Here is a 16,825-nt window from a genome sequence, read left to right on the forward strand (position 1 = left end):
AGTATAGTTGCTTTGCAATGTTGTGTTAGTTTCTACTGTACAACAAAGTGAATCAACTCTACATGTACAAATATCCCCTCTTAACAGGATTTCCTTCCTGTTTAGGTCACCAGAAAGCACCGAGTAGAGTTCCTTGAGCTGTATAGAAGTTCTCATTTGTGTGTGCATGCTCAGTTACTTAATCATGTCCAATTCTTTGTGACCCCATGGACTGTAGCCCACCAGGCTCTTCTGTCTATGGAATTTTCCAGGCAAGAATACAGGAGCGGGTTGCCATTTCCTACTTCAAAGGATCTTCCTGACCTAGGGATTGAACACACATCTCCTGCGTCTCCTGTGTTGGCAGGTAGATTCTTTACCACTGAGCCACCTGAGAAGCCTAGGTTTTCTATTATATACATAGGATCAGTAATGTATCATGTAGTTATGTACAGATGTGAGAGATGGACCGTAAAGAAGGCCGAGTGCCAAATAACTGAAGCTTTTGAATTGTGGTACTGGAGAAGACTTGAGAGTCCCTTGGACTGCAGGGAGATCAAACCAGTCAATCCTAAAGGAAATCAACCCTAAATATTCATTGGAAGGACTGATACTGAAGCTGAAGCTCTGATGTTTTGACCACCTGATACCAAGAGCCAGCTCATTTGGAAAAGACCCTGATGCTAGGAAAGATTGAAGGCAGAAGGAGAAGGGGGCAGCAGAGGATGAGAGATGGTTAGAGAGCATCACCAATTCAATGGACATGAATTTGAGCAAGCTCTGGGAGAGAGTGGAGGACAGAGGACTCTGGTTTGCTACAGTCCATGGGGTCACAAAAAGTCAGACCTGAGTTAGTGACTGAACAATGACAGTAACCAAAACAGATCGGGATGCTGAACCCTGGACTAGGGGCCTCTGAGTGGACTTGGATGACACTGAAAACCTTCCATTTCTGGCATCCGGTCTCCTTCCTATGGAATGAAACATGATCCCATGTCTGAGGATATTATCTTTCCTTCAAATCCTATTAAAGAACAGACTCCTTTTTATTTGAGAACCAGTTTGCTCACTTGTTTTAAGTTTATCATTTTGAAGTTTTTGTTGTTCAGTCACTCAGTTGTGTTTGACTGTTTGCGACCACGGACTGTATCATGCCAGGCTTTCCTGTCCTTCATTATCTCCTGGAATTTTCTCAAACTCATATTCATTGAGTTGATGATGCCCTCCAACTATCTCATCCTCTGTCGTCCCCTTCTCCTCATGCCCTCAATACTGAAGTCATTCTGTTTCTGCCTTGTTGTGCATTTCATCTGGTAATGCAATTTCAGTTTTCCTCTTTAGGTACAGGGAATTTAAAATCTTAATTTGTTGTTGTTGTTCAGTTGCTAATCCTCTGATTCAATCCAAACTCACTAAATTTTGTCATGTTATCTGAAAAATAATAGGAAACAAAGAGTAGCTAAAATGGCTCTGGCATGACTTTCAAGAAAATATTTCCAGTATTCTCTTGGAAGGCCAAGCAAACTGTATGTGAATTTATAAAAGAATGTCGTGTTATTGTTTATACTTCTTTTTCTATAAGTGGATATATGTCTATGTATCACAGATCCACTTTACAAAAGCTAACACAATATTGTATATCAACTATACTCCAGTAAAAACTAATTAAAAAAGAAACATTTATAATGGGATTAAAAGTGAATAAAATTATTTTTAATTAAAAACAACAAAATTATTTTTAATTAAAAATGTTTATAGATAAAATAATAACATTCATGGTCTCTTGTTAGCAACATTTACAACAAAGTGAACAGTGAATCAGGATAGTCAAAGGGCTCTCACATATACTTAAACTTTCTAAATAGTCATAGGTATCCAAGATTTTGGATTCCTAGTGCAGCATTGATACAGGTTGGTCTTCACAGAAGATCCTCTTTAGCTGTTATACAAAAATGGATAGAGGGTTTCCCTGGTGGCTCAGTGGTAAGGAATCCACCTGCCAGTGACATGGGTTTGATCCCTGATTCAGGAAGATCTCATCTGCTTTGGAGCAACTCAGTCCATGTGCCACAACTATTCAGCCTGTGCTCTTGAAGGTGGGAGCCACAACAAGAGAGGCCACTACAGTGAGAAGCCCGCACTAGAGCGTAGTCCCTGCTTGCGGCAACTAGACAAAAGTCTATGCAGCAACGAAGACCCAGCATAGCCAAAGCTAAATAAATAAATATAATTTTTTAAAAATGGAGTAGAGTCCAGAAACTCTCTCTTCCTTTTATTTTGCATTGCTTTCTGGCCCAATATTGTCCCTGGAGGTTGCCTCTCAGGAGCAGCAGGGACAAGCACGGTAAATAATTCAATCCCCAAATGTGTTTCACTTTCTGTGTTGAGCTCAAAGCTGAAAAAGCCTTCCTGAATCCATTGGTGAGACTGTCACCTAGTAATGGCCCTTCTAGTTTGCTGCTCACCTGACATCTCCGGACTCTATACATGGACATTACCAGCTGGTCAATACTGAAATCAGATTGATTATATTCTTTGCAGCCAAAGATGGAAAAGTTCTATACCGTCAGCACAAACAAGACCGGGAGCCAACTGTCGCTCAGACCGTGGACTCCTTATTGCCACAATCAGACTCAAATTGAAGAAAATAAGCACCAGACCATTCAGGGATGACCTAAATCAAATCCCTTATGATTATACAGTAGAAGTGACAAACAGAGTCAAGGGATTAGATCTGATAGAGTGCCTGAAGAACTATGGACAGAGGTTTGCAGCATTGTACAGGAGACAGGGATCAAGACCACCCCCAGTGATGCTGGGAAAGACTAAGGGCAAAAGGAGAAGGAGGCAGAGAGTGAGATGGTTAGACAGCATCACTGGCTCAACGGACATGAATTTGAGCAAATTTCAGGAGACAGCGGAGGACACAGTAGCCTGTCGTGCTACAGTCCATGGGTTTACAAAGAGTTGGACATGACTTAGTGACTGAACAACAACGGCAGCAACAAGCAGGGTGTAACACTCCCAATGTTTACACTGCCTCCCCAGTACTCAGTGTGCTTGACTCTAATTTTAGCCATACCAGGTGTGCACGCCACTGCACGTATACCAGGTGTGCAGTGCTATGTCCTGTGGCTTTTTCTTTTAGCTAATAACTGATTACATTGAGCAACTTCATGTACTTGTTTGACACCCATACATCTTCTTGGCAAGATCTCTTTTTAAATATTTTTGCTCATTTTGTTTTAAATTTTCTAGTCACTGAGTTTTGAGTTCTATTTGTGTTACAGATATAAGTTTTTTCAAATTTATAATTTGAAAATGTTTTCTTCCAATCTGCAGCTTTTCTTTGATTAATAATGTCTTTCAAAGATGAAACTTAATTTATCACTTTTTTTTTTTTTTTTATGGATCTTGTTTTTGGTGTCATCTCTAGGAAACTTTGCTTAACCAAGGTCAAACAGATTTTGTCCAAGTTTAACAGATTTATGTTTTGATCTATTTTTAGTTAATTCTTTATATGGTGTGAGGTAGGGATCAAAACTCATAGTCTTGCATATGGATATCTATGGATATTACCCAGGTACTATGTTTTCAGCACCATTTGTCAAGAAGATTATCCTTTCTCTTCTAAACTGGCTTTGTAAGTTAACTGTCCTATATGTGTGGATATGTTTCTGGGATTGCTTGATTGACCCATGATATCTGCCTTTTGGTTATAATATATCCTTTTGCTGATATCGTTTCGCTTGCTCATTTAAATAGTCCCCCAGTAATAGAGCCCACCATTTTATTGGACATACCTAAGTATACCTGAAATGCACTTGGAAGTCGATGAAATTTGCACTCAAACTTGAGTGCAAAATTTCCAAAGGTATTTTTGAAATATTGAGATGAAAAACTATGTATTCTGTAGCCTTCCTAATTCAATCCAATGTATTCGAATCCATCCCTAGAAGCTATTTTTGCACATGTATGGGGCTGTAGAGTCTGGGGAGTATGTGAGTGGTATATGCAGGCTATCCTAAAAGATCATTATAGGAGGCAAAGGGAACATTAGAGAAAATAGGTGGGGGAAATCTTATGCCAACTGTTAAAATATTTCAAGATTTTTAATATTTACATTAAGATAAATAAGCAAATTATTATAAAACACAAAAATTCGGAGAACATTTCAACATGCTTATTTTGCCAGATACAATGAGATACTAGGAATAAACAGAAGAAATTTCTAGAACCATCCTGTCTTTTGTTTTTCATCACCATAGGGTGACTGGTTGTATTTTATTCAGTGTATTGTACATGTGGGTGTGAATAAGATGGAACTTGTCTCAAAAAGAAATGAGCAAAGAATATACGTTGTCAACTTGTCTAAAACATTTTTCATGTTCTGACTCATTTTTCTTTGTATTGGCATTTCAAGATATTTTGGTTTTTGTTTTTATAATTTGACGATTATAAAAATCTTGGTAACTGAAGTCAAACCTCATGAGAATAATATAAACAACTGTAATGGAGAGTGAAAAGATGATACTAGCAATCAGCACTGCAATATTTCTTGTCAGAGTTCTGTATCACTTAGAATAGTCACAAATACCACATTAACTTGACTTTTTGACCTTTAGTCTTTACTTTGGTGGAAGAATTTCTTTTGAGAATCAATTTCTCTCTCTTTGCCTATGATTTCTTTGCAATTAATTAATAACCATACTTCGATATGATTATCTTAGAGTGGTATCAGTTCAGTTCAGTGGCTCAGTCGTGTCTGACTCTCCGAGAGGAGGATAATTATGCAACTATTTATTAATCTATGGGTTCAGTGAAGTTTAAAGACTTGATGTTCGAATCTTATGGAATGGAACCCCCTTTTCCAGAGGGAAATGAACATATCCATGCACTTATGTCATTTAAAATAAATCAACACAGGTTCGTAGAGGCACCTCCTATTCTAGGCATGGTCAGGTACAGGGAAGAGGAGCAAGAGAGATCCCCAACTCAGCCTGAATACACTGAGAATGAAGGTGAGAGGCTAAGGGGCTTCTCTGGTGGCTCGGTGGGAAAGACTCTGCCTGCCAGTGCAGGGGACCTGGGTTTGATTCCTGTCTGGGAAGATCCCACATGCCACGAAGCAGCTAAGCCCCTGAGCCACAACAACTGAGCCCACACAGCACAACGACTGAAGCCCACACGCCCTCGAGCTCGTGCTCCACAACAAGCCCACGCACTGCGGACAGAGTAACTTCTGTGCCACAACGAGAGAAAAGCGTGCCCAGCAATGAAGACGCAGAGCAGCCAAAATATAAATATGATTATACAAATTAAAAAATTAATGGGAAAATAATTTTTTAAAAGATGAAAACCTAAGATGGAAGTGAAAATGTCAGCTAGAATTAAGGATACACTTCGGCTGAAAGTGAACATACTGAAAAAACATGCAGAAAATGCTAAAGATTTCACAAAAATATCTAGTAAAACTAATAAACTTAGCAGTTCATTTGCAGAATACAAAACCAGAATACACATATTACTTGTACTTCTGTACACTAACAATTAACAATCTAAAAAAGAAATCAGGAGAACAATTTCATTTACAAGAGTATCAAAAATAATAAAATATGGAAAAACTTAACTAAAGACATGAAAGACTTGCACACTGAAAACTACAAAATGTTATTGAAAGAAATTAAGGAAGACATAAATGGAACGATATCCCATGTTTACGAATTGGAAGACTTAATATGTTAACATGTCCATATTACACAAAGCTATCTACATTTTAATGCAATACCTATCAAAATCCCCTATTCTTTCAGAAATAGAAGAAATTAGTCTAAAATGTATATGTAACCACACAGAACCTTCAATAACCAAAGCAATCTTGAGAAAGAAAAACAAAGTTGAAGACCTCACTTTTTTCCTTAAATCAAGTTTCCTTGTTATGCTAGGTAAAAAATCTGAAGTCCTTAAATGTCCAGAAATAATCCTCCCAAATGTCTGTTTTAATTCATTCTCAGTGGTAGGGCTTTCAGTGTCTCAGTGGCCTGAGGGATCCTTCCATATCTACAGCTTGGATTTCTGTCACTGACATTGGCCTGGTCTCTCAGGATCTTGGCTGTTCTATCAGTTTATTATGCCCACAATTTAAAAAATCTCAAAAGCAAGCCAGTCCCCACTCCGAGAATAATGAAACTGGGCACATTTTCATTCCCAGAATCCAGTACAGAAATTATCAAAGAACATAGCAGAAACTCAATGGCATTGGAAAGAAAGATAAAGTCTCTTTGATTTTAGCCTCACTGGGATGTCCATCAGTCTGTGCCATTTATCTGAAATTCCTGACCTGCAAACTTAGAACCAGGAGGACTTTTCTGGCCTAAGGTTGATTGGTCGCTATGAATTTGCCGTGTGCAATGCACAGCCCTGAGCACCTATCACGCATAGACTCTTGAGCTATCCTTCCTCTCTGATGATCTTGTTCACCCTGCAGTACTGACCTGATTATGGGTTCTATCCAGTAACATTTTACCTCCAGTTATGATGTGTAGATTCTATGGTCCTATGGCACGATAGCCATTTTCACTGCCTCTGGCTATGAAACTGCATAGACCAAAGAAGCCTGCCTTTTAGAGAACAGTTCTTTTTCCACGGTAACTGACAAATTCCATGTCAGCTTGGATCCACATGTAAAGGGATTAACTTGAGCCTATGGTAACCATATGTGTCAATGCTGACAAGTTCTGTAAAATATACTTTCCTTACAACTACGTCTTTGTCTCAGTCAAGCCTGCTTGGGAAAAAACTACCTGAAGAGTAAGCCAAGGTGAGCAGCTGCCTGAGTATTTCCTGCCCTGTAAACTTCTGCCCACCCCAAAGTTAAGAGCCGGGTAAAGTTCTCTGTATACTAAAGACCCTCCAGGTGCCCTATTCATTCTGCTCCAGGCATTCGCTCAGCCACCTGCAATTCCCTAGGGCCCCTTTTCTTTATGCCAGACCTTTACTTAAGTGGCTTGACAGAAACAGCCACTCTCTCGTGCAATAAACTGCAGCCAACTGCAGAGTCTTATTGTTGGTGTAGTGGGTTGATGATGACCCCCGAAAGGATATATTCATGTTCTAATTCTACTGTTACCTCACCTGGAAAAAAGGTCTTTGCAAGTTTCATTAAGGATCTTGAGATGGGATTCCCATCCTGTATTAATCAGATGGGTTCTTAATATGATGACAATTGTTCTTATTAAACAAGAAGGGCAGAGGGCAGTTTGGACCAGATGAAAGAAAAATACAGACATACACCGGGAGTGAAAACAGAGACTGAGTGATGGGGCCTCAAGCCAAGGAAGCTGCTAACCACGGAAGCTCAGAGAGACAAGGAGTGCACCTCGTCTCAAGAGACCAGGAGACGCCGTTAGGGAGTGCAGCCCTACTGACACCTTGAAATCAGACTTTTGACCTCTAGAACTGTGGGATGGTACATTTTTATCATGTTAAGCCTCCAAGTTTATGCTGATTTGTTACAGCAGGTACTGGAAATTAACACAGCACACATTAAACCTTTTCTCGACTTCTGCAGTTAACTGCATAAGCCTAAGTATTTTCAAATAGCCAAAGGTCCCAACATCCCACCACACATTAAAGACCAAGGCACAAGACTACCTTGCATGGAAGCACCGAAACATTCCCATGTGGACATTTTCCTCTCCAAAAAGTCTGCTCCTTTCTTTTTATTTCTCAGTGTTTCCAGGTAACACACCAAATGATGCATTTGTGCAAGTACAACAGATACAACACCTTAATGACATCTAGGTGGAGATCAATCCTGGGTGTTCATTGGAAGGACTGATGCTAAAGCTGAAACTCCAATTCTTTGGCCACCTCATGCGACGAGTTGACTCACTGGAAAAGAGTCTGAGGCTAGGAAGGATTGGGGGTGGGAGGAGACGGGGACGACAGAGAATGAGATGGCTGGATGGCATCACCGACTCGATGGACATGAGTTTGAGTGAACTCTGGGAGTTGGTGATGGACAGGGAGGCCTGGCGTGCTGTGATTCATGGGGTCGCAAAGAGTCGGACACGACTGAGTGACTGAACTGAACTGAATGGAGTTAATTAAGAAACAAGATGAAAGAGCGAAGATGGAGGTCCAAATATTCCTGGTACTGATCTAACCCTGGCTTCGACTCCAGTTTGAATGAAATGATCCCGTAACTGAACCCCAGAAATTACTAGTCCATAACTGAACTAGTAATACACAGGATGACAGAAACAGAAGATACCAACTCTCACTCTCAAGGGAGAGAACAGAGTTAGTTAAGACAAACATGCCCACTTAATTCTTTTCAAGCTTCCTATATAAGTCACTTGATCACCCTGGGGTGGAGTAAGCAAAGAAGCAGGGCTGAAATTACCCTAAGATCTCTCTTGACAGGATTGAAACATCAAGATGGGAAAAAGACCATTCCCTCACTCCCCACCACCACCACCCCCAGCATTAAAAAATAATAACCTACACTTACAATGTAAAACAAATCAGAAACTTCTTTAGTTCTGATTCACTCTTAGTATTACTAATACCTAATCAGGAGTCTTGTGCAAAAACATCTTGATTAGTTGCTAATAAAACTCTTTAGAGGCAGAGTCTCCATATGCCTCAAAGGAAAGATGTAGACCTCTTATGTGTCAAGATTTTCTCACCAAAAATCACACAATGTCTTTACTATTCCAGCCAAGTGTAGCCTAGCCCTACCCTCATTCCTGCTTTACTTGGATAAGCAAAAAATATATAGATGGAAATAAAGAAGAGATATCAGGTACAAATACATAAAATAGTGGGTAAAACATTATAAGTGGAGTCAAGTACCACCACCATTCACTACAGTAGAAGTGAACATTCAGCACCAACAGTAATGTTTTTTCCTGTAATGTCTGGAAAGTCATAATAAATCATATGTACCTACCTTTTCAAATTTGTTCAAATCTCATTTTTATATTAACTACTGCATGCCAAGTAACATGCTAAGGCTGCATCAACAGATGAAGAAAAGGTAGTCCCGGCCCCAAGGAATGTTGCCCAGAAGAAGCCCGAGATATGTATAAAATCCAACTTTGTGTAAACAAGTGCAACAATCAGGTATGCAAAAGTGTAATGGAAGCAAAAAGGAAAGTGATCACAACACTAAAGAGAAGACAGCCCAAAAGAGATAATATGTAAACTGAGTTTTGACTCAGAAATGAAGCAGGTTTTCCAGGTGCCCAATAGGGAGGAGAGAATTCTTCGAGAAGGGAAAAGCATAATTCAAGAGAGTGAATTGTTCATATACTCCTAGAAGAGAAGCAGGGAGCAGCAGAAGAAATACTTGGATATAGGCATCATGAATATTTGTATGTTTCATTTTGGCAAAACCATTCTAATGGAAACTTTGAAGATCAACTCTAGAGGGGATAAACAGAACTAGTAATTACTGCAGGAAATACTAGAACCAATTTCTACTATAATCTACCAAAAAGAAACAAAACTGTTTCAATGACAACACAGTATCACAGAAAGGGCTTGGGGGGTGTGTGTGTGTGTGTGTGTCTGTGTGTCTGTGTGTGTGTGTGTGTGTACAGTTTAGTTCAGTTCAGTCACTCAGTCATGTGTGTGTGTGTGTATTCAGTTCAGTTCAGTCACTCAGTCGTGTGTGTGTGTGTGTGTGTGTGTATTCAGTTTAGTTCAGTTCAGTCACTCAGTCGTGTCCGACTCTTTGTGACCCCATGAACCGTAACACATCAGGCCTCCCTGTCCATCATCAACTCCCGGAGTTTACCCAAACTCATATCCATTGAGTTGGTGATGCCATCTAACCATCTCATCCTCTGTCATCCCCTTCTCCTCCTGCCTTCAATCTTCCCCAACATCAGGGGCTTTTCAAATGAGTCAGCTCTTTGCATCAAGTGGCCAAAATATTGGAGTTTCAGCTTCAACATCAGTCCTTCCAATGAGCACCAAGACTGATTGCCTTTAGGAGGGACTGGTTGGAGTTTAGTGTATTAGGTGTCACTTAAAATTTTGACTCCACAATGTACTTGCTTTAGGATCTTGAACAAGACTCATAACTTCAGCGAGTCTCAGTATAGTGAGAGTATGTGATCACCTACATCTGTACCTGCACTGCAATCTTAATGTAAACTCAAGTTCCAGTCCAAGCCTAGGTTCTCTGTGACTCCTCCTCTGGTTAATTCAAAAGCTATCTCTCTCTTCTTCATTTGGCTTCTTTATGGAAATATCATAAGAATGTCTATGACTTCTTGGTGTCTTTTGCTGTCGTCTGTTTTTTAAATTGAAGTCTAGTTGATTTACAATGCCATGTTTGTTTCAGGTATACAGTTCAGTGATTAAATATACATCCTTTATCAGATTCTTTTCCATTAATAAGTTATTATAAAATATTGAGCATAGCTCCCTGTGCTATACAATAGATCCTTACAGGTTATCTGTTCTATGCCTTCTTTGAAATATTGTAGCACTTGTTGTCTGTATCATTTACATGTTTCAATTACGTTATGACTGAAAACAAAAAATTTATATTTGCCCATGCCCTGGCCCATACTTTAAAAATGTGTTCATTGATTTCCTATTCATTGGCTACATTTTAGACACTGTGTTAGCTGGTGGTTCCAGAAGTTAGTAAAATATAGATGTTCCTGATCAGAAGGTCAGGTCTTTGTGGGAAAACAAACAAAAATAAACAATCCGTGTCTCAAACAGCTGTTTACTTCCCAAAGAGAACACGCTAGTTGGTACAGTAAATACATGGATCACAAATAAATGTATCAATAGTTATTTGGTGTTAATAACTTCAGATAACTGCTTTTCTCTTTTGAAGAAATGATGACACTGTTTCACCAGGAGCTCAATACCCCTCTGAGACTGAGGACTTCACTTCCACTTCCATCCTGACTCACCACAGTGCTTTCTTATATGAAAATATACAAGTCCATCCATACTCCCTATTAAAAGGATTATCTAGCATGACTTTCTGACAGCATGAAGAAAAACTCAAGAGGTTCAGAATTTTAGTTCTGAGATGCATCCAGAAGTTCAGATGCTCTAATTCAACTTGCTTGACTGGAAAATGGATCTGTAAATCTCACAAGATCAGATGATCTTTTAAGAATTTCAAAACTTCCTGCTGCTGCTGCTGCTGCTGCTGCTTCACTTCAGTCGTGTCCGACTCTGTGTGACCCCATAGACGGAAGCCCACCAGGGTCCCCCGTCCCTGGGATTCTCCAGGCAAGAACACTGGAGTGGGTTGCCGCTACTAATTAGAAATTCTAGAAGAATAGCTTCTTTTAAAATACACTGATAATATGCTTTACAGCTTAATATCCAGCAGCCTATGTTTCCGTTAAGTGAGCTTCGGGAAAGAAGAAAACTTGTGGTTTAGTTGCATTTACTTTGGAGCCTCTGGTCAAAACATCTACTTCTGTGCTCAGCCATCTTTTCATTTTTAAAATAGGGGCAACTCTAAAAACATGGTTACAGAGATGGTGCACAGCTTCACCTGTCATTGTCTTCATTTGTTTAGAATACCAATAAAATCGAAGCTATCACTGCAAAGAGTGGGATGTTATTTGGTGTCACCTAGTGCAACTCTGTGGAAATAAAGAAAAGGAAAGGGGTCTAGAATAACTACAATTTTCCTGAGAACACAATTGTTTTATGGTAAATCTGGGACAAGATTCCTGATCTCTTTGACCCACTCCATGCTTCTTTCACTGGGATCTGAACAACCCAGAGGAATAAATGTGCTGTGTTCTATGTAACTGGTGCAGGACTTGGCAAGATTGGAATTGTAACACTATGTATGAAGAGTTATCTGGAAATTCTTAAAAATAAGTGAGATACAGCCCAGGTATATAGAACACTATGTTTTATGAAAATTCTGTGGAATGAACAGAACTGGTAACTGAAGAGTGTGTGCTGTGCTGCAGTTTCAAGTAGGTAGGGTGAATTCTTGTTTTCTGGCACCTTGAAGATTTCACTCCATTATACACATGAAAATGAAATTAACATTTGAACTGTGCTAGTGCTAAGTCGGTTCAGTCCTGTCTGACTTGGTGACCCTATGGACTGTAGCCTGCCAGGTTCCTCTGTCCATGGGATTTTCCTGGCAAGAATATCGGAATGGGTTGCCACTTCCTTCTCCAGGGGATCTTCCCAACCCAGGGATTGAAACCAGGTCTCCTGCATAGAAAGCAGATTCTTTACCATCTGAGCTACCAGAGAAGCCCTAGTAGCTCAGATTTGAACTTGGTCATATTTAATTCTGCATGGTCTTTTAAGTCAGAAAAATATTCCATGTATCAGTTAAGTTGCGATTTATTTTTATCTTGATTTTTTTTTTTTGAGTAAGATTTGTTTTATTTTCTCTTATAAAGATTAAAAATATAAGGGTGTGTAATGGTGTGATTCATGGGGTAGCAAAGAGTCGGACACGACTGAGCGACTGAACTGAACTGAATGGTGTTTTAGTCACTGTCATTCTCCCTCTGACCTGACCCTCTCCCCATAAACAAAAATATCCCCCATCCTTAGAAGAAGCCTGTTCTCAATTACTTGTAGATTCAGAGATGATGGTTCCTTTTGCTTTTTACAAATGTGATTGGGACCATACCATCCATGCTGGGGTCTTGAGTTCTTCCACCCAAGAAAGATCTTGATCTTGATCTTTAATTTCTAAAAGTCTTTCCAAACAGAAAACAGAGGTTAGAAATGGTATGTGGGAGGCTTTCCAAGAAGAAATAAGCTCATTTCATTCAGCACAAAAATGAACATCCAAACTCTTCACTGCTGAAAGTGTCCAAAGCTGCTAGCTTCATCTTGTAGTTAAGGCATCTGAAAGAATCATGCTCAAGGACTCCTAATCACCCAGATATCCCATATCCGACTCAGTAGGTATAATTATCCATTATGGGTATTTTTCTGAGTGACAGAGAACAATATCCTGGCTGAACATCCCTCTGCCATGACACAGAGATGATGGTCTCAAGCTATCTTGAAGGTGTTAGAGCCCTCTTTATCCATTACTAATATTAACAGAGGACAAAACTTAATACTCTCTTTGCTCTGTATTTGTTAAATCACTTCTTGCCTTCATTAAAATGGATGGCCCATAATTGAGTCGGTAGTATGTGTATCACTGGAAGCTGAACACATGTTTGTTGGTTTTATTAATGTCATAGATTTCTAGGGAGGGTCTACTCAAAAACTAAGTCTAGTTTCACAGACACAAATAAATTATGATATAATTTTGAACAAATTCAGCCTCATCATAAAGGAAAGATACTGATACTTACTATAACCCTGCCCTTGAGGGGCTCTTGTAAAGCACTAAATAAAGTAATAGAGGCATGCACACATGCATAGATTTTCAGTGATATCTGTGCACACTTAAAAAGAACTCTACACAATATATTATAAAAATCTTGATGCTGTGTGTCCCTAGTTGCCAGCTCTCTACACCCGGGGCAGATTCATGTCAATGTATGGCAAAACCAACCAATATAATATTGTCAAATAAAAAAAAAAAAACTATCTAAATTAACAAGACCTTATCTATTAGGATAGCTATCAGAGTATTCCAAATTCTACTTCTTGTAGTACCCTGTCCCAACCATTTTCCTTCCTCTTTTCATTAGCCCTCAATCCAGAAGCCCTGGAGATTTGTTCATTAATTTGTGTACCTATTTAGTGATGTGGCCAATTTCTTAATCCCTTATCAAATTTCAGGCACCATTCTTCAGTATGTTTTGTAGGGTGATGACACAGCAGTGATCAACACAGATGAATATACCCTCTCTCCAATTGAGGGGGCAGACAAAAATAAACAAGCAAATATAAAAAAATATAAGTATAAATATGTAAATAAAAATTACATAGATGCATAGAATAACTAGTATATCAGGTAAGTGCTAGGGAAAAAATAGAAAGCATGGTAGGGAGATGGAGATGGCTGATAGAAGGCACCTGCCACTTGAAATTAAGTAATAAATGAAGGCTTTATGGGGAAGATAAAATGTATCAAGGAATTTAAGGTGGTTGTGGAAGGGAGCAAGGTGCATATCTGGGGAATGAATATTCCCAGCAGAAGGAACAGTCAGATGGCAAGAGGAGGAGGCAAGAATGTGCCTAGAGTATTCAAGGACAGAAAGGGTGTCAGCGCGTGGGAAATAGAGTGAGCAAAGCAGAGAGGAGAAGGAACAAGTCAGGAAGAAACAGAGGCCCAGATTTCTAGGCCTGTGGAGGCACTCTGAGGACTTTGCTTTTTAAGTCACTGAAGAGATCTGAGCAATACGACCCGATTTACGTTTTAACAGGATCTCTCTGAATGCCCTGTTGATTAGAAACTGCAAGAGAGTAAGGACAAGCTCCGGAAGACCAAGAGTTGACTCAAAGACATGATTTACTCAAAAACGCACCTCTTATTCAGTGACAATGTAGAGCAGGGACTGGCAAATAATTGCTCACAAATCACTGTGAGCTCAGCCTGTTCTTTTATGACTGCTGAGCTAATACTGAACCTCACATTTTGAAAGGCTGCTGAAGAAAGAGGAGGAGGAGAAGCTACAGAAACTGTATGCGGCCCACCGAGTCTAAGATACATATGTAAAACTCCAGAAAATGTTTTCCAACACCTGATGGAAATCATCGGGCTGGTAGTAGGTCCACAACAAAACTGGGAGGAGGAATCCATGAGTGAATTAGCTGCTGAAAATATTGTAAAGTGACAGGTGTCAAGAGACATTCACGGTTTCACCCTTAACCTTCAGAAATGGTGCTATTTTCATTGAGCTGTTGAAAAATATAATCTAACTTTCAAAACAACAAATCAGAAGGCATCTTCTCACATAAGCAAGGTCATAAATCACTGTCAAGTAAAACTGAAGTAGCAACAAATCAATAACCAAAAACATTTGTATGGACTTTTAAACTTTAGAAAGCATTTGCATCTTCATTATCTAATGTAATTCTCAAATAATCCATGAAATAGTTATTATTACTTTCCCATTAGAAATTTGGAGAAGGCAATGGCAACCCAATGGCAACCCACTCCAGTACTCTTGCCTGGGAAATCCCATGGACAGAGGAGCCTGGTAGGCTACAGTCCATGGGGTCACGAGGAGTCGGACGCGACTGAGCGACTTCACTTTCACTTTTCACTTTCATGCACTGGAGAAGGAAATGGCAACCCACTCCAGTATTCTTGCCTGGAGAATCCTAGGGACGGAGGAGCCTGGTGGGCTGCCAACTATGGGGTCGCACAGAGTCAGTACACAACTGACGCAACTTAGCAGCAGCAGAAGCATTAGAAATTACCACATACTAAGTCCTTAGTGATTGCCCAAGAAAAGCTGAAATCTTGAGTGTTACACCTATTAATGCCAAGGTTTCCCCCCCACCTCCCCCCCCCCCCCGCATGGAAATGCTGGATGCTAGAACTGACAGGGATTTTCAGCTCAAGATGCAGACTAGAACACATATTTACTTTCTCTTCTTTCTGAAACCATATTTAAATAACAGTGTAAAAATACCAAAATTAACAAGCCAATAAAAGCCAAGAGGTTGTGGAAGTCATCAACTACAGAAAGCTTTCAACATATTTCTAGAAGGCAAAAAATGAAACAGAGTGATGAGTAAAATAATTAAGGAAAGATTGTCCTAAGAAGGGTCTGCACAAAGCCAGTCAGCTTTTGGTGAATTCTGGTTTTAGTAAAGGGCAAGGAGACAAGAGGAACTGAAAAACAAGGAAATTAAAGTTATTTTAGGGAAAAAAGTTACTCGAATGAGCTCCAGAGACCACTCAGCCTGATGTCATATTAATTCATGGATTACAATGGATTGTTGGTAAGCAAGACAAGGAAACAGGGAAGAAACAAAAATCAAGAGGTTGTTCCTTACTGAACTCTTCTCAAACGAGATCAAGGAATTATGGTTAAATGCCACGGCTGTAAATCATTTCTGGTCCTAGAGAGGTCACATAGGGCTTATGACATTTCTCGCTTTTTTCAGACATAATTTAGGTCTGAGAAAAACCTTTTGTGTCCTCCAATCTCAAGTCTTATTGGGGATGGAAGTCCAAATTTACTCTGACATACTAGAAAAAGAATCTCAAGAGCAGAGGGCAAAACTAATTTATAATATATGAATTATATCCAGTGTTATTTTAAATATATTTTAAATGAAAATATATAAATCAAGTTTCACTGATCAATACAATTCTGGGTTCTGAAACCTCTACATGTCACATGCCTAATGTGTAACCACATGTCAGCCCAGGAGAAGGAAAACACTCCAATGAAGTAAGCCAAAGAAACAAGATTTAAACTCAATAAAGCCATGTTAGACTAGGATTTTTCAGTTCTTTCCCATTCTTTTGAAGCTTCTACCTTGTGAATAATAACATGTTTCCCTTGTCCTAGACACACAAGAGTGCGTCTTCTCTCCTGGGCATAAGAATCTCTAGAATTATATATAGTAGTAAAGAGTGGACCAAGCTGACATGCTCACAGTGACCAAATTGTACTATTCTAAACTGACACAGTGCTCCGCTATGAAGCTGCAATAAATTATGTGTTTGCTTTCTAGACGTGAATGAGTTGCCACACTGAACATACTCCAGGAAGGCCATCCATAGAAATTGGCTTCTAATCCATACAGAATAATTCACTGGTAAATTTCTTTCAGGAAAGCCCACGCTTTATCTAGACTATAATCTTTACACATCTGGATTCTTCAAACTAGACCAAAGGGAAAACCTCCGCTGGTGCTCTGCTGACAACTGGTGGTCCCTCACCTGCATCTTCTG

The sequence above is a fragment of the Moschus berezovskii genome, chromosome 9 (assembly GCF_049115385.1).
Source record: "Moschus berezovskii isolate FMDL1 chromosome 9, NW_MosBer_1.0, whole genome shotgun sequence".
Lineage (NCBI taxonomy): Eukaryota > Metazoa > Chordata > Mammalia > Artiodactyla > Moschidae > Moschus > Moschus berezovskii.